Genomic DNA, 23096 nt, shown 5'->3' with positions numbered 1-23096 from the left:
TCAGGTTTTTTGGCAAAAAAATGGCCGTTTGGACGAAATAATCGATTGACCTAAATGGTAGTTTGGCCGAAAAGATCATTTTACAGAAAATTCTGTTTGGTAGAAATGGTTTCCTTATTCAGAAAGAGCTATCTGGCCAGAAAATGTCATCACTGCAAAACAACCATTTCGATCAAAACGCATCTTCTGCCAAATGACCCATCCAGCTGAATGACTTTTGACGATGGACAACGTCTTACAAGAAGGTACCCAGTAAACCACATATCGTATAACAAACAGCAAATAAAGTCGCATTTGCGTCCATCAAAAATCTAAATCGCACTCAAACTCCACCCAAGCAACCAGAAGTTCAGATTTTACTTAAATTTACTCTTAACCGAACTAATTGGTTCACTATGGTTCACATCAAGTTCCAAGTATCCTTAACAGAACTTTAAAGTTCACTTTTACGCTCCCACCATATAAGAAATTACTTAAAATGAGAGCTGATTAAGCCAAAATAGCCCTTGTTATCCGAACTTCTTGTTGCTTGGGCATCCTCCCCCTCGTAACGCTTTTTGTATGGAAGGCTTAATTGGTTTGTATGAATCGTAACGCACGGTCGCACTGGCTGCCTCTCCTTCCAGCGTTTCGTAATTTGTGAAAAGTCTCAATATTTATATGAAAAATGGTTATTTCGCCAACGGTGGTCCATGTTGTACGCATAGTAACAACAAAAAATCCTTGTGTATAGGGAACATCCATTAATTACGTAACACGAAGAGGGGGAGGGGGGGGGCTCCCTGAAGTGTGATAATCCATACAAACTTTTTAGATACCTCCTACAAAAAGTGTGCCATAGGAGGGAGGGGGATTGAAAATGGCCTTTTTGCGTTGCGTAATTAATGGATTTTTCCTTAATTATCAAATGAATATTTTCAATTTCCAAGGAATCACTCGGTGGCCAAGGTGATCCATGCACAATGTCATGCTCAGAATGTCGGACAATAACCCGGTGAAAATGGTTCCTGATAGGGATCCGCAAGGGACAAGAAGGCGAGGTGCGTAGAGAGCAAGGTGGTTCGATTTGAGGTCCCTCCGTGGACTATAAAGTTAGCGACGTGCAAATACTGACCGAGCTGAATGTAGACGAATTTTATGTACTGCAGAGGCCTTAGTTTGAATAAATCAAATAAAATAAATTCCGTTGTTAGAATGTCAAATGGTGCTATGCAATGAAATTCATTATTTTTTGTTTTATTTCACGGATGTTTCGGAATTTTCGGAATGCCACAGCATGTATAAGCCACAACATTGAGTGCATACTCATAATACAAAAACAAATGCATCAGAAAAATCTTGGTGCTTAACGATAAAATTTAGAAGTTTTCATTTTTTGAGATCCTCCAGATTTCCCGGAGGACCACACGGTGGTTAGAGGTGTGCGCCGTCGCCGCCGACAGTTTATGGCAATCCCGTTGAAACTCCAGAGGACTTCTCGTGAAAAAGCTATTTTTCTTGAAAATTCCTTACATTTTTTCGTTCAAAAATCGAAAAAGCTTTCGTAAAAACTAAGAACTTCGAAATCTCTAAAACACTACCGTTGAAATTCTGAGTAAATTTCCTTAAAAATAAGGAAGATCTTTTTGTAGAATTTAAAAGAAAGAAAGACAGGATCACCATCTTTGACCAGAGCTCGCACAGACTGAATACTTAACACTTAGCATTAGACAACGGACAGGACATTCACACAGCACCTAGTGAAAAAGTGGAGCGTTTTCCGCTTCACGAAATGTTTTCTCGCTACTAGGGCGGGAATCAAACTCACACTCCATGGCTTGCATATACGCTTAGAAGACTGACGCCACGAAACCCACCAGGTGCAAATTCCAGAAATTTCCCGGGTAAATTATAAAGAATTTCCTTTGGGAATTTCGAAAAATTGCCTACGTAAATTTCCAAGGATTTCCTGTTGAAATCCACAGAATTTCACGTTGAAATCAAATGTTTTGACGGGGAAGAACTGTTTGTTGTTTGGACGAGTATGTCATTAATCCGAAACTCCACTGGCATATAATCATTTGGCCGAAATAGACATGTGGCCGATAATATCGTTCGGCCGAACAGGTCATTTGACTGAAAAGTCGTTTAATCGAATAGCTCATTTAGCCAAAAAGGCCTAGATGGTCGTTTGGTAGAAAAGAACCATTTGGCCGAAATAAACATATGGTGCTGTTTGCCCGAGCAGCCGAAAAAAAAATCGTTTGACCGAAAATGCTGCTTGACTGGACGCGGTGACATAAGGTCGAAAAAGGTTTTCGATGTACGGGTGGAGATCATACGGCCGAACTGATAATTTGGCCGAAAAAGACGTTTGCTCCGACAGCTCATTTGTTCGGAAATGGCGTTTGGCTGAACGGGTCGACGTTTTTCGCCGTATAATCCGATCAGCCGAATAACAATTTCGGCCAAAATGCCCTTTTCGCTAAACTACCGTTTCGGTCAAGTGGAATGTTCGATGACAAGGCCTATTCGACCAAACGACCTGTTAGGACATACGGCTTTTTCGGTCAAATGACTAGTTTGGTCGTACTGCCAAACTATTTTCCACATAATAACCGTATCGGACAAATGGAATTCGGCTAGATAGCTTTCGGCTTAACGTATTATTCGGCCATGTGGTATTCGGTCAAATGACTATCAACCAAACGACCCTTTGTATTTCGAAAATTTTGTCGTAGAATTTCCGAAGAATTACTAATTTCCATAAAAATCCAGTTGAAATTTCATTGGAAACAGTTTTTGTGAAACTTTATAAAAATCACATGGAAATTCTGTTAAATTCGAAGCATGCATGCCCGGTGGCATAGGAAAACTCCTAAACAATTTCCCGTGAAAATTTTAGAGCTATTCCTATTGAAAATTCTAAAAACTTAGAAGAATCTTCTGGGACAGCTCATTAGATTTTTTCGGGGAAATTTAAAGGATTCTCCCGTTAATGTCTTAAAATATCCTGAATAAAAAACTTTACGTTATGAACGTAATAAAAAAATAGCCAAGCCATCGCCGACCAAAATTATGACAAGCGTTGCCGCCGACGATTTTCGAATCGGCGCTGACCTCTAACGGTAGTCAGAATCCATGAACGGACTAACGGGATATTTTATTAGATGTTATATAACCAAAATAAATATTATTTGAGAAAAAGTCAAATTTGAAAATTTTCAAATTTGAAATTGATTGGGATTTTCAAGGAAATCATTGAAATTTTTGGTGGGGATGTAGTGAAGATATCAATCCAAAAATTCTATAGAGATTCCACGGAATTCCCACCGAGAATTCTGCGGACTTCTTCAAATTTGAATCGGCGTGGAAAATTACAGACCTGTGGTTTGAAAAGATTTAAACGGTGGGGCGCTGTTTCTCTAAGAAATCTGAATCCGACAGGTGCTTGACATCAAAGCCCCGATCAGTGAGACAGAGACTGATCTGAGAGTGAGCAGAGCAAGAGGTTCCGTGAGATGTACAATTCGGCACCGTTTATTTTTCTTGCCATGCAGTCCTAAATTCAAAATCAAACCAAGATGTAACTACGGTTCAGGGCAGTAGTGAAACGAAACTCTGTTTTGACTCTATGTATCGGGATACCCACCCAATGTATCGGGATTTGTAGTCGTCCATCACCATATTTTTTATGGAAATGACATCAGGCCTTTGGAAATACCTCCAGAAGTTTCTTGGAGTATTCATCCAAGTGTTATTTCATAATTTAATCCAGTTATATTTTCGGGAAAACTATCCAGACATTTATTCGTAAATACCTTGAATAATCCTTCTGTCAATACCTCCGGAAATTAGTTCAGTAGGCAGTCCAGATATTCCATCAGATAATCATTCAGGAATTGCGTCGGGAATTCCAACAATTTCTTCAAAAAATCCTTCGCAAATTATTCCCGAAAATCCTTTGGAAATGTTTACTAAAGAAACTTTCAAAGGATTTCTGGTGAGACTTATGAAGGAATTTCTGGAGAAGTTCACGAAGGGTCATTCGGCATAAAATCATTTGGCATAACGCCATTTATTGTTGCTTCGATTGGCTTTTTTTCGTGAAAAATAAATAACAATTTAGCGTTACGCGTTTCGGCTTACTACACTTCAGTCGTCATTGGACGCTACTAGCTGGCAACTTCCTATATGTTCAGTCAGACAAACACAACTCTGCCGTTAGTAGTTATGGAGGGATAAAATCCAACATTTCCTCAATCCGGGCCAACGCCTATTTTAAAAGAAGGAATTAGGTTTACCATTGCCTTATTCTGGGCAAGCTCCTACTTCCAGAAAAAGGAATTACATTCACCTTCGCCTTTTTTCGGGCTCACTTTTAAGGAGGGATCAAATTGAACATTGCCTAAATTAAGCCTAATCCGGGCAAGAAAAGAAGGAATCACAACCACAATTGGCTTAACCAGGCAAGTACCTACTTTTAAAGAAAGGTTTTTTCAACCATTGCCTTCAACCGGTCAAGTCTTCTTCTTCAATGGCTCTACATTCCAACTGGAACTTGGCCTACTTTTCAACTTAGTATTCTTTTAGCATTTCCTCAGTCATTAGTTGAAAGCTTTTCTATGCACGCCATCGCATGTGTATGTATCTTGTGTGGCAAGTACAATGGATACACTATTCCCAGGGTGTCGAGAATGTTTCCAAACCAAAACCAAAAAGACCAGACCGAGAATCGAACTCGTCATCTCCGGATTGGCAATCCTACGCCTTTGCTCGCAAGACTACTGGAGACCCCCAACCGGTCAAGTACCTACTGTTAAAGAAGGGATCAAATCCACCATTGCCATAAAAGAAGCGAACACATCCGCCATTTCCTTTATCCGGATCAGTACCTACTTTTAAAAAGGGGATCACAGAACCAATTGCAAGAGAGTTCGTGGGGCAGTACCAGGCCGGTTTTATGGACAGAATGAATGTTTTTATAGATGTTTTATATAGAAGAAGACGATTTGAAAGCGAGCGGAGGACAATATTTGTGATGGCACATATCGCACGACCTTCCTTCTGCCAAACTCCCGTATGAAGGGGGAGGGATGAATTTTTAATGCCGATCGGTTCCATAGTTTCGAGGCTGTAGTCAGACAGACAGAAACTAATTTTTATGTATAAAGATGTGCGCTACCTGGTGAGCAAATTCCAATGCAAAATACCCACCAGGTCAACAGTATGGCTCTAGGAAACCACTTACTGAAGACCGTATCTCGAAATATTGTGTAATAAGTATCTGCAGAGCAAGTACTTTCCTTTGTACAGGATGCTGGGACTTACATCTGTCCTATTTTTAGGACGTTGGGATACTATGAGTCACTTTATTTACCTCCCATAGATCGCATCACTTACCAAAGTGACATGAATGACAAGAGTTTAATTGTCACCTAAATAAACAATACAACAACAACAACCAAAGAAAATTCAGGTCCATTGAAAGTAAAACTAATACAATAGGTACCATATAATGTTCTCGGTATTCAATAGCAACGAGAGTCGAACCAACACTCCTTCCTTCCTTATATGATCCTTAGGACGTGGCCGGCATCGGAAAGCTAATACCACAGATAACCGATATTGAGGCTGGCATCCGAAACGTGTAAGTAAGTAAGTAATACCAACGTGTGTAAACATTGGCACCCGTTACTGCAAAACCTCTTTTTGCGCCCAAAACGGGGGAGCGTAAATGGAATCAGAGCGTAAAAAGAGGGAGCGTTATTTCGAATTTAGGGCGTAAAAAGAGGGAGCGTTATTTGGAATTTTGAGCGTAAAAGGAGGGAGCGCTATTTGGAATTTTGAGCGTAAAAAAAGTTTGCAATCTTTTAGGTAAGCAAAGTTTGATATTTAACGCAGTTTTAGTCTTAAGATAAGTCTTTTACCTATTTCGGTATAAGGGTCGTCCAAATTGTTTTCGTTATTATGGTCGTCCCATTGTTTTAGTGCTGAGGACTTAAGATGTTCTTGGTACGCCAAGAAATCAAGAAGTCTTAAGTGGTAAAGATCCTTGATGACGCACAGTAAGACGTTCATCATCATTTTCAATGCTTTAAAGTTTTTCTAGAGCCTCCGGGAGCTTGGACCTGTGTTTTGTGATACATTGGATAGAATGCAACCATTGCATATGTTCATGGTCATCCAAGAAAACTCTGGAAAAGGCCTTAAAATCTACACGCGTAACCAGAGATCTTTTCGATTGTTTCAAAAGTGGTACATGCCCTTTGTGGTACGTAGAATAGAATGGGTTCATAGCATAGGTCCATGGTCATCCAAAAAAAAACTCTGGAATAGGCCTTAAGATCTACACGCGTAACCAGAGCTCTTTCGACTTGTTCCAAAAGTGGTACAACTCCTTTGTGGTACATAGAATAGAATGCGTCCATTGCATAGGTTCACGGTGATCCAAGAAAACTCTGGAATAGGCCTTAAGATCTACACGCGTAACCAGAGCTCTTTCGGCTTGTTTCAAAAGTGGTACAACCCCTTTGTGGTACATAGAATAAAATGCGTCCATTGCATAGGTTCGCGGTGATCCAAGAAACTCTGGAATAGGCCTTAAGATCTACACGCTTAACCAGAAATCTTTCGGCATGTTTCAAAAGTGATACAACCCCTTTGTGGCACATAAAATAGAATGCTTTCATTGCATAGGTTCATGATCATCCAATAAAACTCTGGAATAGGCCTTAAGATCTACACGCGTAACCAGAGCTCTTTCGGCTTGTTTCAAAAGTGGTTCAACCCTTTTATGGTACATAGAATAGAATGCGTTCATTGCATAGGTTCACAGTCTCCCAGGAAAACTCTGGAATAGGCCTTAAGATCTACACGCGTAACCAGAGCTCTAGAATAGAAGTACATAGAACAGAGTACATAGAATAGAATGCGTCCATTACATAAATTCATGCTCATCCAAGAAAACCCCGAAGAAGGCCTTAAGATCTACACGCGTATCCAGAGATCTTTCGAATTGTTTTAAAAGAGGCATATGCCCTTTGTGGGCATGGAGTAAGGCTTCTAGGCTTACACGAATAACTATAATAAAACGGTACATGATCTTCGCTATATTAGCCCGTTTTTTCCTTACGTTTTTGGCGTGAAGTTATCTCGTTCCAATTTATTCACATTTTGCATTTCCAAGGAATAAACAGTTTCGTACGTGATATGAGGGAAGTTTGTATACTACCTGGAACCCATGAAAACATGAACTACTTGGAATGCGATCAAAATGAGATTGCACACCTTGTCAATAACTGCCTAGAGCAAATGACAACAACTTGAACTATTTGGAATGCAAACATATACCAACAGCCTCCCGTTCGGGGTTAATCTGCAAATCATAACTGTATCGAGTTCATACACAGTTCCTAGTACCATGAAAACAACTTAAGCTACTTGGAAATGGAATGCATACATTCACTCAGATAAGGTTGCACAACTTGCTATTGTTTTCAATAAATGGCTCCATCACGGAGGTTATTCAGCAGGCCCTGACTCTACGAAGTTCGTAGATTACTTCGAACCCATGACAATAACAATCACTGGATGCGAACATATGCAGTATTGACCCGATTTTGTCATTCTCCGATTTTGTCTACCCTGATTTTGTCGACCCCGATTTTACCACGTTTTCGACCCGATTTTATCACCACAAAATTTGTCGTTTCTATTGTTTTCAAATAATACCGCAAACAACAATAATTTTCATGAAATAACTTTCACCGCCTGTGGTTTATTATGGATCATTACAGAGAATCTGTCAAGAATTTTTAAGCCTCTTCGACAAGAAATTACGGGTTCCTTTCACGTATTTCGCCTTTTTCTATTTCATCCCCCCAAAATTTACTAGGATTGGAAAAATTGGGATATAACTGTACCAAAAAGGGGTCACAAGAAGTGTTTACGGATGTTGATCTACAGACCTTGACTCTATGGAGTTCGTAGACTACCTGGAGCCCACGACAACAACAAGAACTACCTGGAATACAAAGATATACCAAGAAGGGGTCACACAACTTGTTTATTCTCCAATAGCTGCCTCCATTACGGAGGTTGAACTACAGACCTTGACTCTATGGAGTTCGTAGACTATCTGGAGTCCACGACAACAACAACAACTACTTGAAATACAAACATATACTTACTAGGGGTCACACAACTCGTCCATTCTTCAATAACTGCCTCCATTACGGAGATTGATCAACAGACCTTGACTGTAAGGAGTTCGTAGACTACCTGGAGCCCATGACAACAACAAGAACTACTTGGAGTACTAACATGTACCATGGAGGTGTCACACAACTTGTTTATTTTTCAATAACTGCCTTCATTACGTAGGTTGATACCCAGGCCTTGAATCTATGGAGTTCGTAGACTACCTGGCATCAGTGACAACATCAAGAACTACTTGGAATACAAACATATACCAAGAAGGAGTCACACAACTTGTTTATTCTTCAATATCTGCCTCCAATACAAAGGTTGATCAACAGACCTTGAATGTATGGAGTTCGTAGACTACCTACAACCCATGACAACAAGTAATACCACTTCGCATGTAAGCTTAAGTTCTGTTCCTAAAACATCCGCAGTACTTAGATCTAAAAACAACCTCCGAAACTAATCCAAATTTGGCTCATATAAATGCTTGAAACTTTTTTTACGCTCCCATAGGGCGTAAAAAGAGGGAGCGTTATTTCGAATTTGGAGCGTAAAAAGAGGGAGCGTTATTTGGAATTTTGAGCGTAAAACGAGAGGCGCAAAAAGAGGGAGCGTAAAAGGAGGGAGCGTAAAAAGAGGTTTTACAGTAATTCAAATGTATTTTAAAATGGGACCGCGTTTAGCAATCGATTGGAGATGGCGCAAGGATCAATGTTATTAATCCATTGCCTGCGTTCGACGGTTGTTAATCAGCTGCGTCCGTATGTACTGCCGCAATCAGTTGAGTAGATGGCAGTAATGGGCCAACGTATAACAATTCAAAATTTTACACAGGATTTTCAATAAAATTTGTTCCAGCTTGAATATCTGTTATCTGTGCTAATACTGTAAAACCTCTTTTTACGCTCCCTCCTTTTACGCTCCCTCCTTTTACGCTCCCTCTTTTTACGCTCAAAATTCCAAATAACGCTCCCTCTTTTTACGCTCCAAATTCGAAATAACGCTCCCTCTTTTTACGCCCTATAGGAGCGTAAAAAAAGTTTCAAGCATTTATATGAGGTAAATTTGGATTAGTTTCGAAGGTTGTTTTTAGATGATCTAAGTACTACGGATGTTCTAGAAACAGAATATAGGCTTGCATGCGAAGTGGAATTAGCGGTTGTCATGATCTACGAACTCCACACAGTCAAGATCTGTTGATCAACCTTCGTAATGGAGACAGTTATTGAAAAATAAACAAGTTGTGTGACCCCTTCTGGGTATATGTATGTATTCCAAGTAGTTCTTGTTGTTGTCGTGGGCTCCAGGAAGTCTACGAACTCCACAGAGTCAAGGTCTGTGGATCAACCTCCATAATGGAGGCAGTTATTGAAGAATAAACAAGTTGTGCGACCCCTTCTGGGTATATGTTTGTATTCCTAGTAGTTCTTGTTGTTGTCGTGGGCTCCAGGAATTTTACCAACTCCATAGAGTCAAGGTCTGTTGATCAACCTCCGTAATGGAGACAGTTATTGGAGAATAAACAAGTTGTGTAACCCCTTCTTGGTATATGTATGTAATCCAAGTAGTTCTTGTTGTTGTCGTAGGCTCCAGGTAGTCTACGAACTCCACAGAGTCAAGGTCTGTGGATCAACCTTCGTAATGGAGGCAGTTATTGAAGAATAAACAAATTGTGCAACCCCTTCTAGGTATATATTTGTATTTCAAGTAGATCTTGATGTTGTCATTGATGCCAGGTAGTCTACGAACTCCATAGAGTCAAGGTCTGTGGATCAACCTCCGTAATGGAGGCAGTTATTGAAGAATAAACAAGTTGTGTAACCCCTTCTTGGTATATGTTTGTACTCCAAGTAGTTCTTGTTGTTGTCGTAGGCTCCAGGTAGTCTACGAACTCCACAGAGTCAAGGTCTGTGGATCAACCTCCGCAATGAAGGCAGTTATTAAAGAATAAACAAGTTGTGTGACCCCTTCTTGGTATATGTTTGTTTTCCGAGTAGTTCTTGTTGTTGTCGTCGGCTCCAGAAAGTTTACCAACTCCATAGAGTCAAGGTCGGTGGATCAACCTCCGTAACGGAGACAGTTATTGGAGAATAAACAAGTTGTGTAACCCCTTCTTGGTATATGTTTGTATTCCAAGTAGTTCTTGTTGTTGTCGTAGGCTCCAGGTAGTCTACGAACTGCACAGAGTCCAGGTCTGTGGATCAACCTCCGTAATGGAGGCAATTATTGAAGAATAAACAAGTTGTGCGACCCCTTCTAGGTATATATTTGTATTTCAATTAGATCTTGATGTTGTCATTGATGCCAGGTAGTCTACGAACTGCATAGAGTCAAGGTCTGTGGATCAACCTCCGTAATGGAGACAGTTATTGGAGAATAAACAAGTTGTGTAACCCCTTCTTGGTATATGTATGTAATCCAAGTGGTTCTTGTTGTTGTCGTAGGCTCCAGGTAGTCTACGAACTCCACAGAGTCAAGGTCTGTGGATCAACCTCCGTAATGGAGGCAGTTATTGAAGAATATACAAATTGTGCAACCCCTTCTAGGTATATATTTGTATTTCAAGTAGATCTTGATGTTGTTATTGATGCCAGGTAGTCTACGAACTCCATAGAGTCAAGGTCTGTGGATCAACCTCCGTAATGGAGGCAGTTATTGAAGAATAAACAAGTTGTGTGACCCCTTCTGGGTATATGTTTGTTTTCCGAGTAGTTCTTGTTGTTGTCGTCGGCTTCAGAAGGTTTACCAACTCCATAGAGTCAAGGTCTGTGGATCAACCTCCGTAATGGAGACAGTTATTGGAGAATAAACAAGTTGTGTAACCCCTCCAGGCAGGCTAGGTAGGCTAGGCTCCAGGTAGTCTACGAACTCCACAGAGTCAAGGTCTGTGGATCAACCTTCGTAATGGAGGCAGTTATTGAAGAATAAACAAATTGTGCAACCCCTTCTAGGTATATATTTGTATTTCAAGTAGATCTTGATGTTGTCATTGATGCCAGGTAGTCTACGAACTCCATAGAGTCAAGGTCTGTGGATCAACCTCCGTAATGGAGGCAGTTATTGAAGAATAAACAAGTTGTGTAACCCCTTCTTGGTATATGTTTGTACTCCAAGTAGTTCTTGTTGTTGTCGTAGGCTCCAGGTAGTCTACGAACTCCACAGAGTCAAGGTCTGTGGATCAACCTCCGCAATGAAGGCAGTTATTAAAGAATAAACAAGTTGTGTGACCCCTTCTTGGTATATGTTTGTTTTCCGAGTAGTTCTTGTTGTTGTCGTCGGCTCCAGAAAGTTTACCAACTCCATAGAGTCAAGGTCGGTGGATCAACCTCCGTAACGGAGACAGTTATTGGAGAATAAACAAGTTGTGTAACCCCTTCTAGGTATATATTTGTATTTCAAGTAGATCTTGATGTTGTTATTGATGCCAGGTAGTCTACGAACTCCATAGAGTCAAGGTCTGTGGATCAACCTCCGTAATGGAGGCAGTTATTGAAGAATAAACAAGTTGTGTAACCCCTTCTTGGTATATGTTTGTATTCCAAGTAGTTCTTGTTGTTGTCGTAGGCTCCAGGTAGTCTACGAACTCCACAGAGTCAAGGTCTGTGGATCAACCTCCGCAATGGAGGCAGTTATTAAAGAATAAACAAGTTGTGTGACCCCTTCTTTGTATATGTTTGTTTTGCGAGTAGTTCTTGTTGTTGTCGTCGGCTCCAGAAAGTTTACCAACTCCATAGAGTCAAGGTCGGTGGATCAACCTCCGTAACGGAGACAGTTATTGGAGAATAAACAAGTTGTGTAACCCCTTCTTGGTATATGTTTGCATTCCAAGTAGTTCTTGTTGTTGTCGTAGGCTCCAGGTAGTCTACGAACTGCACAGAGTCAAGGTCTGTTGATCAACCTCCGTAATGGAGGCAATTATTGAAGAATAAACAAGTTGTGCGACCCCTTCTAGGTATATATTTGTATTTCAATTAGATCTTGATGTTGTCATTGAAGCCAGGTAGTCTACGAACTGCATAGAGTCAAGGTCTGTGGATCAACCTCCGTAATGGAGACAGTTATTGGAGAATAAACAAGTTGTGTAACCCCTTCTTGGTATATGTATGTAATCCAAGTGGTTCTTGTTGTTGTCGTAGGCTCCAGGTAGTCTACGAACTCCACAGAGTCAAGGTCTGTGGATCAACCTCCGTAATGGAGGCAGTTATTGAAGAATATACAAATTGTGCAACCCCTTCTAGGTATATATTTGTATTTCAAGTAGATCTTGATGTTGTTATTGATGCCAGGTAGTCTACGAACTCCATAGAGTCAAGGTCTGTGGATCAACCTCCGTAATGGAGGCAGTTATTGAAGAATAAACAAGTTGTGTGACCCCTTCTGGGTATATGTTTGTTTTCCGAGTAGTTCTTGTTGTTGTCGTCGGCTTCAGAAGGTTTACCAACTCCATAGAGTCAAGGTCTGTGGATCAACCTCCGTAATGGAGACAGTTATTGGAGAATAAACAAGTTGTGTAACCCCTCCAGGCAGGCTAGGTAGGCTAGGCTCCAGGTAGTCTACGAACTGCACAGAGTCAAGGTCTGTGGATCAACCTCCGTAATGGAGGCAGTTATTGAAGAATAAACAAGTTGTGCGACCCCTTCTAGGTATATATTTGTATTTCAAGTAGATCTTGATGTTGTTATTGATGCCAGGTAGTCTACGAACTCCATAGAGTCAAGGTCTGTGGATAAACCTCCGTAGCGGAGACAGTTATTGGAGAATAAACAAGTTGTGTAACTAGAGGTGTGCGCCGGTCCGATATTCGTCGGCGGCGGCGTTTGTCAAAATTTTGGTCGGCGGCGGCGGCGTTTTCGGCGTCACGCCGAAAGCCATTTTAGCCGGCGGCGTGAATCGGCGTGGCGATTTTTTCATTACGTTTTTCTAAGATTTTTTTTTTTGCATTGTTTCGGGATATTTTCAAGATTTTCAAATCTTTTGAATTTCGCATGAAAAATCTAATGAACTTCGCCAGAAAAATCTATAAGTTTTTCCATAATTTGGAGAACATTTCCGAGCAATCTTTGGAATTACCAAGAAAAGGTCTTTGTAATTCCCAAATAAAATTGATTGGAATTTCAGCAGAAAATCGAATTTTCTCAGAAAATGTTTGATAATTGTAGGAGAGTGCGGTTGGTGGAATGGGTGTTCAACCGTTGGCTTTCTCAGTCTAGAATAATAAAGACGGCTAGCTTGGCATGGCCAACAATAAAAAAGTAAATTCTTAAGAATTTCCGCGGGAGACTTTCAAGAAAAAATCTCTGGAATGTTCACGAGAAATTGTCCGTAAGTTTAATGGAAACGGAAACGGAAAGGATTGTTCAAAATGTCTCCACGGAAAATTGTTCTAAAATTATTGGGTTTCGACGGGAAATTCTTTGTACATTAGACGTTCGATAACTGAAAGTAATTTAACTGCAATGCTTTTAACAGCATTTCGATAGTTACATCAGTTTTGCTGTTATCGGACAGTTGAGCTTCAAAACGATGTCAATGTCGATGTTAGCTGCATCCAGCTTTCCATGCTCAGTCTGGCGGCTTGTCGGAGTGTAAAAATCAATCGGTCGCTGCACAGTTTGACACTAGCTGGGGGAAAACTCACTGTCGAAAAGGCATTTTTTCCCTTCCCATCACCGGCTTTCCTCCAGCTAGTGTCAAACAGTGCAGTGACCAATTGATTTTTATACACCGATAAGCCGCCATTACCGAGCGTGGAAAGCTGGATAGCGCTGAACAATCAGGTGCACTTCTATTCTGACGCCGTCTGACAATTGTTTGCCGTCTTGAATGCGTCGCAGTTATCGAACGCCATTGGCTAGCTGAAACGAAAACATGTTGCAGTTCTCAAACGACTAATGTATTGTCCATAAGAAATTGTTGGAAAATCCCATTGGCCGCAAGCGACACACGGCCGAAGGTAATTTGGCCCAAATAGTCGTTTGCCCTAATAGGTCGTTTGGCCGAAAAAGTCATAGGCCCAAAAATGCTGTTTGGCCGAAATAGTCGTTTGGCAGAACGGAATATTTGTCCGAAAATATAGTTTAGGCCAACAGGCTATACGGCCAAATGTCAATAATTGAACGGGTAATTTAATCCAAAATATCCATCAATTTGGCCTAATAACATTTACGTTGAAAAGGCTTATTGTCAAACGACTACTGAATGACATTTTTGGTAAAATATCTATATTCGGTCTAACGACTTTTCCATCCAAACGGAAAATTCAGCCAAATAGTTGCAACTTTTTCAGATCAGAAATTTGGCTGTATTACCCGTTGGACCAAATGACTTTTTCGGTCAAATGGCCCATTCTGTCAAAAAACTATTTCTGCAAAATGGCATTTTTGGCCAACAATCGTTTCGACCGGACAACCTGGTAGGACAAACGGCTTTTTCGGCCAAATTGCCAGTTCGGACGGATTCCGAGCATTTTTGCGATGTTTTAAAGTTGACTATGCCAAACTAGCCGTTTAGTGATGAACTTCTCCCTGCGAAAATATCACTCTAATAAAGGATAAAAAAAACTAATCGTCTTATATAATCTAGATTGGGGTAGTCAACGTAAAGCATCTCTTTTACCAGTCTCAATTTTTTGTGTGAATTTCAAAGAATACTCAACAGAAACTCAATAGGAACATTCCGTGGATATTCCGAACATTTTTCTATAGAAAGTTGAAACAACTTCTCATGAAAAACCTGAAGAGATTCTCATGTGAATACCAAACAACTTTCCTTGATAAATCCAAAGAGCTCCTCTTGGTAATTCCAAAGAATTCTCGATACTTGAAAGTAGTTTCCGTAGAAAATCTGAAAATAATTTTCGAATAACTATTCTGGAAAAGCTAGAAATCTTTCGATAAAATTTTGAGGCGAAAATCAAAAGATTCTCCCGTTATTGTCTTGAAAATATCCAAAATAACCAATTCAGCCGAACGACACTTTCGACCGAAAGTCCTTTTCGACCAAACGACGATTTCGGCCGAAGGACATATTCACGATTTTTTTTAGCCAAAGGAACTGTTTGACCAAACAACTTTAAGCTAGATATCCTAGTGAAGTCTGAAAACATAATGAGATCATATAGAAAACATATTTTGATTTTGACATCAAATTGAGTCATAATTCGTTTTCAAATATGTATAAATCATTAATGATGGATTACATATTTTGATCTCATTTTGCTGTAGATTAGTAGATTGAATGATATGACATCAAACTGTGTACTCATTTTGTTATCGGAAACCAATATCAAAATTAGTTTTCGATTTGCTCTCATCGACAGAAGGAATAATTGATGATTGAATGTCACAGTAAGATATCTCTACTATTACATTTTGTCATTTTAACCGTTCAAACGACCAAAAAGATATCAAATTGTAAACATAATCGACATTAAACATTAAAAAAAAGTTATCGGTTTGCTCGGGAAGGCTTCTACCAAATGGTCTTTGGGGTCGTACACTTATTACGTAAGCAATTTTTCTGGGTTTTTGAACCCCCCCTCCCCCCATGTAAGATTTTTTCCATACAAATGATTTTTTATTTATATGGAGCGTAAGATATTGACCGACCCCCCCTCCCCCCATAAGTGCTTACGTAATATGTGTACGTCCCCTTTTCGGTTAAACGACATATTCGGCCTAACAACTTTCAGCCTTGTGGCTTTCTCCTGAACGACTCTTTTCTGTTTAAAAATTCAATTTCAATTATATTTTTGTTTAATTTCAACGGGAACTCCTTCGCAATTTTCACGCTTAGTTTTTACGGAGAGCTTTTCAAAATTTCAACAAGATATTGTATGGAATTTTCATGGAAATAATTGGTATCTTCACGGAAAATTCTCTGGAGTTTCAACGTGATGTTGTAGAGATCTATCGGGAAATTATATGGAAATTGAACTGAATCTTTGGAGTTTCCACTGAAAATTTGAATCGGCGTGGAAAATTATAGATCAGCGGCGTGACAAATTTGAAACGGCGGCGCGCCGATGCAAAAATGTCGGCGGCGGCGGCATGCCAAAAACTGCCAGCGGCGGCGGCGTGGCGCGGCGGCGCACACCTCTACTTAAGCCTATTCCAGGATTTTCTTGGATGACCGTGAACCTATGCAATGGACGCATTCTATTCTATGTGCCACACAGGGGTTGTACTACTTTTGAAACAAGGCGAAAAATGTCTGGTTACGCGTGTAGATCTTAAGGCCTATTCCAGGGTTTTATTGGATGACCGTGAACCTATGCAATGGACGCACTCTATTCTGCGTACCACAAAGGGGTTGTACCATTTTTGAAACTAGGCGAAAGATTTCTGGTTACGCGTGTAGATCTTAAGGCCTATTCCAGGGTTTCCTTGGATGACCGTGAACCTATGTAATGGACGCATTCTATTCTATGTACCACAAAGGGGTTGTACCATTTTTGAAACAAGGCGAAAGATTTCTGGTTACGCGTGTATATTTTAAGGCCTATTCCAGGGTTTTCTTGGATGACCGTGAACCTATGCAATGGACGCATTCTGTTCTATGTACCACAAAGGGGTTGTACCATTTTTGAAACAAGGCGAATAATTTCTGGTTACGCGTGTAGATCTTAAGGCCTATTCCAGGGTTTTCTTGGATGACCATACACCTATGCAATGGACGCATTCTATTCTATGTCCCACAAAGGGGTTGTACCATTTTTGAAACAAGGCGAAAGATTTCTGGTTATGCGTGTAGATCTTAAGGCCTATTCCAGGGTTTTCTTGGATGACCGTGAACCTATGCAATGGACGCATTCTATTCTATGTACGACTAAGGGGTTGTACCATTTTTGAAACAAGGCGAAAGATTTCTGGTTACGCGTGTATATTTTAAGGCCTATTCCAGGGTTTTCTTGGATGACCGTGAACCCATGCAATGGACGCATTCTATTCTATGTACCACAAAGGGGTTGTACCATTTTTGAAAAAAGGCGAAAGATTTCTGGTTACGCGTGTAGATCTTAAGGCCTTTTCCAGGGTTTTCTTGGATGGCCGTGAACCTATGCAATGGTTGCGTTCTATCCAATGTATCACAAAACACAGGTCCAAGCTCCAGGAGGTTCTTGTAAAACTTTAAATACGTGAAAACGGTGATGAACGTCTTACTCTGCGTTATAAAGGAGCTGCACCACTCATGACTTGTTGATTAATTGGCGTACCAAGAACATCTTAAGGCCTCAGCATTCAAACAATTGGACGACCATGATAACGGAAAGAATTTGGACGACCCTAATACCAAAATTGGTAGAAGACACATCTTAAGACTAAAAGTGAGTTAAATATCAAATTTTGCTTACCTAAAAGATTGCAAACTTTTTTTACGCTCCAAATTCCAAATAGCGCTCCCTCTTTTTACGCTCAAAATTCCAAATAACGCTCCCTCTTTTTACGCCCTAAATTCGAAATAACGCTCCCTCTTTTTACGCTCTGATTCCATTTACGCTCCCCCGTTTTGGGCGCAAAAAGAGGTTTTGCAGTACCAAGCCTTATTCATTACGTTTTCTGTACAATTTCAATCACGGAGTTTGTCAATCACGGAGTGGCAACCACGAATTGTTCGGTCATATGGCTCATGATTATGGAACTATCGCAAATTGATCAAAAAGCCCTGATTGGGGAAGCATGAAACATAGGGCAACACATGATTTCTTTAAATTTAAATTCTCAAACAATTACAGAGCAATTATTTTTATTACTAATACATTCGGAACAATTTTTGGGGATCTCGTTTTGGTTTGATGACATTAGAAATATGAAATGCGGTTTGAAAGTTTTTAAGAATCGTAAGAAGTTGTAACAAGTAGAAATCAGGTGCTTTCAAAACGGGGGAGTACTGTGTTTCAACAACTAACTGACGAACGCCATAACAACCAAACTAGCAACCGTATCGTTGTTTGAAGAAAATCATGGATACTAGAAATACTATTGCGAGACAATGAGTAATACTATCGCAAAGTTTAGAGTTGGTTACCCCTTGTTTAAAAATAAACTATAGCGAAACGCCTGAATAAGCGGTGCAAAATGACTCAATTGCTTGAGAAGTAAATAGTAAACGCATGGTTGTTTGTTTATCTTAGCGGATTGAGTGAAAACCTTTCGGACGCGAAATATCTTTTACGAAAAATTAAGAAAAAACGTTATTTTTGGCAACTACCATTTATTGCACATCCAGGTCATGCATCCCCTCAGCACGGGTCGAAAGACTTTGGGATTATGGGCTGGAGAGCGCCATGCCGTTGAACCCGACCAGATTTACTCGGTTATGCATCCCGTGAAGGTATCTTTACCCCCAGTGTAACGGGTAAGAACCAGTTATTACTTGATATGATACATAACATCATCATCACATCGCATACAAAACCCTAATTGAGGATTTCTGCTTCAGTGCCAGCATAAACGCTGATGCAGTTCTCCAAAATCGTGATAAATCTGTCACCGTGCCACGATCCGTGCCGGTTTACACAACCTACAAGCATACCTAATGCCTAAGGTATTAGTAGGGTAACCGTACCCTTAGTGGAGGTAGCACCAATAGTGGAGGTAGTGGGGTTTTAATGAGGTTTATCATAATTATACACTTCACGATGGTTTCAGTTGATGCGTCGTGCTTTAAATATCCTGTTCAATGCAGCTTACCTTAAGATTTCGCTTGAAAAACTATTGAAAACAAAGATTTTCCTTAACAAAATTGACTCCCTTGCACCTATAGTGGTGCAACTGTACCAATAGTGGCGAGTCTCATAAGAAACCAATGGATAGCACCACTATAGGAACCAAAATTGATTTTTACTGCCACTAAAGGAACAGTGTACCATTAGTGGTGCAAGCAATATTTGGTAATTGTTGATGTTAAATGACATCTATCTCATTTTTGTTAGTAAATTTATTAGTTTATCTATTGACTAAGATATTAAAGCAGTAAATTTCCCATAATTATCAATTTTTAAAAAAATATTTTCTTTTGTGGATCTACTAATACCTCCACTATTGGTACCGTTACCCTATAAGCTTCGTCTTTTAGATATGCCAGCGATGCCATCTTGAAGCGTAACATAATTAGTGGCTGCTTTTCTATCCATGCGGATTAGCTTGGCTCGTAGATTGTAAACTATGATCGAGCGTGCATGCATGGGAATATGCACAGGTGTAAGGTCAATGCCGAAGATTTGCACACCGGCCGATGATGGTTGCATGATTGCGACGAGTAGCTACCTGTCTAATGGTAATGCTTGTTACTTATTGTTGGGCCATTTCGGCGAGCACTATGCAAATTGAAGGGTTTCAGTAATGAGGCTACAACGCTGAATCAGGGTGCGCTTGATGCACGCGTTTATGACATTTACAGAGGGGTCGGTTTCTGTCGTGAAAATAGTCGCTAATGGCTTGCAGAAGCCCCCTCAATGTAAAGTAAATTGTCATTCCGCAATTTAGAGCAGTTACTGACAAATATGGAACGAGCTTTTGCACCATATTTAAGACGCTCTCCATCTCTACTCAGGTAGGCGAATGTTATCTACTTGCGGCGCGTAAACAGTGTCGTTAAACGCAGACAATCAGAATTTGAACAATTGAAGCAGTGATAAAACAGCTCAAACGTTGTCTTTTCTGGAGTGTTTAATAAATGAAAACGACGCAATATATTTGAAAGGATGTTTTCAAATTGATTAACAGAGTACTCGGGTGAGGATACTCAATGCTGATATCTGGTGTCAATAATTTTGTTAAAAATGACTTCAAAAGTATAAATAAACAACCGCTTGTGCCTTACTTTTGCGTGATGCTGAAACAAGTAGGGTGATTTGCAGCCTTGGAATTCACTTCACAAAATTATTGTGAATTACAATTGATATGGTGTATTATACATCCTAAAACCACAACAAAAACTTGGGAAAAATCTAACATCCTCTGGATTCTGGTGCCGAGATTTAAAATTAAATTCTAAACACGACAGAAATTTATTTATTGTACACCCGTAGTCTGATTTAACTATAGGCTGATAATCAGTAATGAACAGAAAACAGTTAATGCCCAGATATTAAGTTATCGGATATTTGGTTTGACGAGAAGGGCTCTTTGTTTGGATCATAAAACTGTTTATTCTTGAGTCAACGAGTGACACAAAATAACATAACTGAGTGTCGTAAATTTGGAAACCAGATCCATCGATTGGTTTGCATTAAAAATAACACGTTCCCTGATTCGATCAAAAGATCTGTCAATCTCAGCACACACAAAAAAATCCAGGCACCAGCAGGATCACTCCATCGCAAAACCAGTATTGATGGTGACGTCAACAGAAAATGAGGTTTCTCCACCACACCTTTGCATTTTCTGGATTCAATTCCTGAATGGTCCAGCTTGGGCCACTCACATCCGGAAAGAACCAGAAGATTATGTTCAGGTTATTTCCAACCATTCGAATCCTTTATGTGCAATCAGAAAAAAAAATGATGTCAGGCTTCGTATCCGGATGGAAGTTAAAAGAGGTTTATACGTTTGTATATTGATTTCTTCATTCATCATTTAGATCAGTTAGAGATCAAGTTCTATTTTGCTCTTAGTTGTAAGCGGTGCCCCAGTTTTCCTTGAAAGGTATGTTGAGAATCTGTTTCTCAGAAGCAGATACTGATTTGCAACTGGATGCAGAGCTAACAATTATTCACTGGTATGGGCATTAGAGGTATTGAATATATTAATCTGCAAGCAGTATGACCTGCACGGAATAATTTATAACATATGTTAATGACGCAGGTAGAACGAATGGGGACCTATCGAATAGTGAAACGTGCACCTAGTCGACGCCGCAGTTCGATGTGTCGTAGAAGGATTTTACAAAGCAAAGGGCTACGGTTTCCATCCGGGTCGGTGTTCAATTCCTGTGAAAACCTAGTACAGCATGACATACTTCAAAACTGATGGTTTGATCTTCTTTTATCTGACTTTTGGGACTATGAAAACCAGGAAGAGCATAACTCCCTTAGCTCTATCACTCATAAAGTCACTGATATGCATCACAACATTTTCACCGAACTACCGTTGTAAAGGGCTTGATAAGAAAGGAATATGAATCGTTGTATATAAATAGCACCACCCAGATCTTCTCGAATAGCGATTTAAAAAAACGGAGTCTAATGAATAAAGTTTGCTTAAAAAATTAAACAGAAAAAAAAACATAAGAAAAAGGTAATCGGTATTTGTGTCGACTCCTGTCCTTATGATCCTATATCCTATTTTCGCCGTTGTATGCAAAATGATCTGCATTCAGATGGACAGCAAGAACTATGTACCAGTGAGCAAGCATACTAAAGACGGTTTCTATGCGGGTTCCGTATCTCGTAAATCAAATTCCTGTAAAATACGCGTCAAATGTAGGGGAACGGTTCGGCACTTCATCCCATAGCTCCTATTTCCATCCCATCAAAAACAAAGCAATGAAAAGGAATTTGGTTTATTTCTTATTTTTGTGATTTTTTCACCAGTGAGCACGCTTCGGGAGCGTCCACAAATTACGTAATGCTCAGGGGGGGTGGTTAGGGGGTTGAGCAAATTGTGACGATCTACAAAAATATTTAAGATGTTTTATACAAAAAGTGTGACATAGGGGGAGGGGGGTGGTTGAAAATGCCCAATTTTGCGTTACGTAATTAATGGATCTTCCCTTGTTAGCAAAAGGAAGCGACGAGATTGGTGCTGTATTTCTTTGTTTTGCGATGAGATGAATATATGTTCAGTGAGATGGAAAACGGAGCAGTTCCCCTAATTGCTATCAGGCGGAAGCAAGCAGATTTCCGAGTTTGGTGTTAGATTTATTTACCTTTTGCTTACAATAACTTATCTGTGCTAGAACACACTTCGTCATTGTCGTACCTGTTCGCAACTGCAATAGTTTTATTATTACACCGCTGCATACGACCTGCAATCAAGTTTATGACATAGTTCCTCGAAGGGCCAGTAATTTTCCAATTCTGAACTATCGGTCGTAATGCCTTTCATTCTGTCATATCGTCATAGCTTTCGGAATCGAATGTTACCCCGACTATAGAAGGTAATTGTCACCCATTGTTTCATTTCCCTTCAATCATACTCAAGGAACTGTGCCATGAATCCATATCCACAAATCGCTATCAACAACTTTAGTTAATATTGACTTACTTTTTGCTTTTAAGCACCGCCTAATGTGTGAATTGATTAGTAATGTGGTCAAATCAGCACTGATTTATTTGTACAGCGTCGCTTCCTCAAATTCACTTTCACCACGTGATTCAAATGATCAACACTATTTTCGATGTTTAATCACAATGCACTTTTTCATTCTCACAAGCAAACACAAAGCAAACTTTTTTATGCTCAGAGCATAAATTTGGCGGTTCTTCACAATCCCACCTCAACGGTCATCTATCGGTTTAATTCGCACCGATTAAATCCGATTGCGTTGCCCAATCACTTAACTGGTCATTAGTGTTAGGATCAAGAAACGATTTACTCCGCGGTAGCACTGAGTTCTTCCTGAATAGGTCCGCGCGCGTTCACAGCCACCGTGAAACTGAGAATACAACGCGTCTAAGCTGGTGGTCTATATCTGGAGTTGGAAATCCGTTGGATACTGACTGACTGAGATAGGTTTCAGATGCCGGCACCGCATACTTGAATGGACGATTCAAACGACGATGGATGCAACTCGCGCGTTTCGTGATCGAAAGCGTCGCGTCGTCGCCGGTTTGTTTTGGTAGCTAATATGAGAGAACTATCGACTGTAGGAGAGGCGTCTTGTTTACATCAGAAAGCAAAGCGCGCATAAATGAACAGTCGGCGTGTTTGTCGGTTGGATAGTTGGATCCATTGGATCAGACTTCA

General features: G+C 40.1%; 1 protein-coding gene across 2 annotated transcripts in view; it reads right to left on the bottom strand.

Moving 5' to 3' along the window:
- Positions 1-22822, bottom strand: part of LOC134225345 (sodium-dependent nutrient amino acid transporter 1-like) — an 80920-nt gene extending 58098 nt beyond the window's left edge. Inside the window, exon 1 of one of the 2 annotated variants that reach the window (XM_062705336.1) lies at positions 22395-22822. The gene's annotated coding sequence lies outside the window, so the exon portion shown is untranslated. The remainder of the gene's footprint in view (positions 1-22394) is intronic. The other variant, XM_062705338.1, reaches the window with a different exon arrangement.
- Positions 22823-23096: the final 274 nt, after the last annotated feature.

The sequence above is a fragment of the Armigeres subalbatus genome, chromosome 3 (assembly GCF_024139115.2).
Source record: "Armigeres subalbatus isolate Guangzhou_Male chromosome 3, GZ_Asu_2, whole genome shotgun sequence".
Lineage (NCBI taxonomy): Eukaryota > Metazoa > Arthropoda > Insecta > Diptera > Culicidae > Armigeres > Armigeres subalbatus.
The sequence above is the reverse complement of the archived record's forward strand: the minus strand, read 5'-3'. Positions and strand labels throughout refer to the sequence as shown.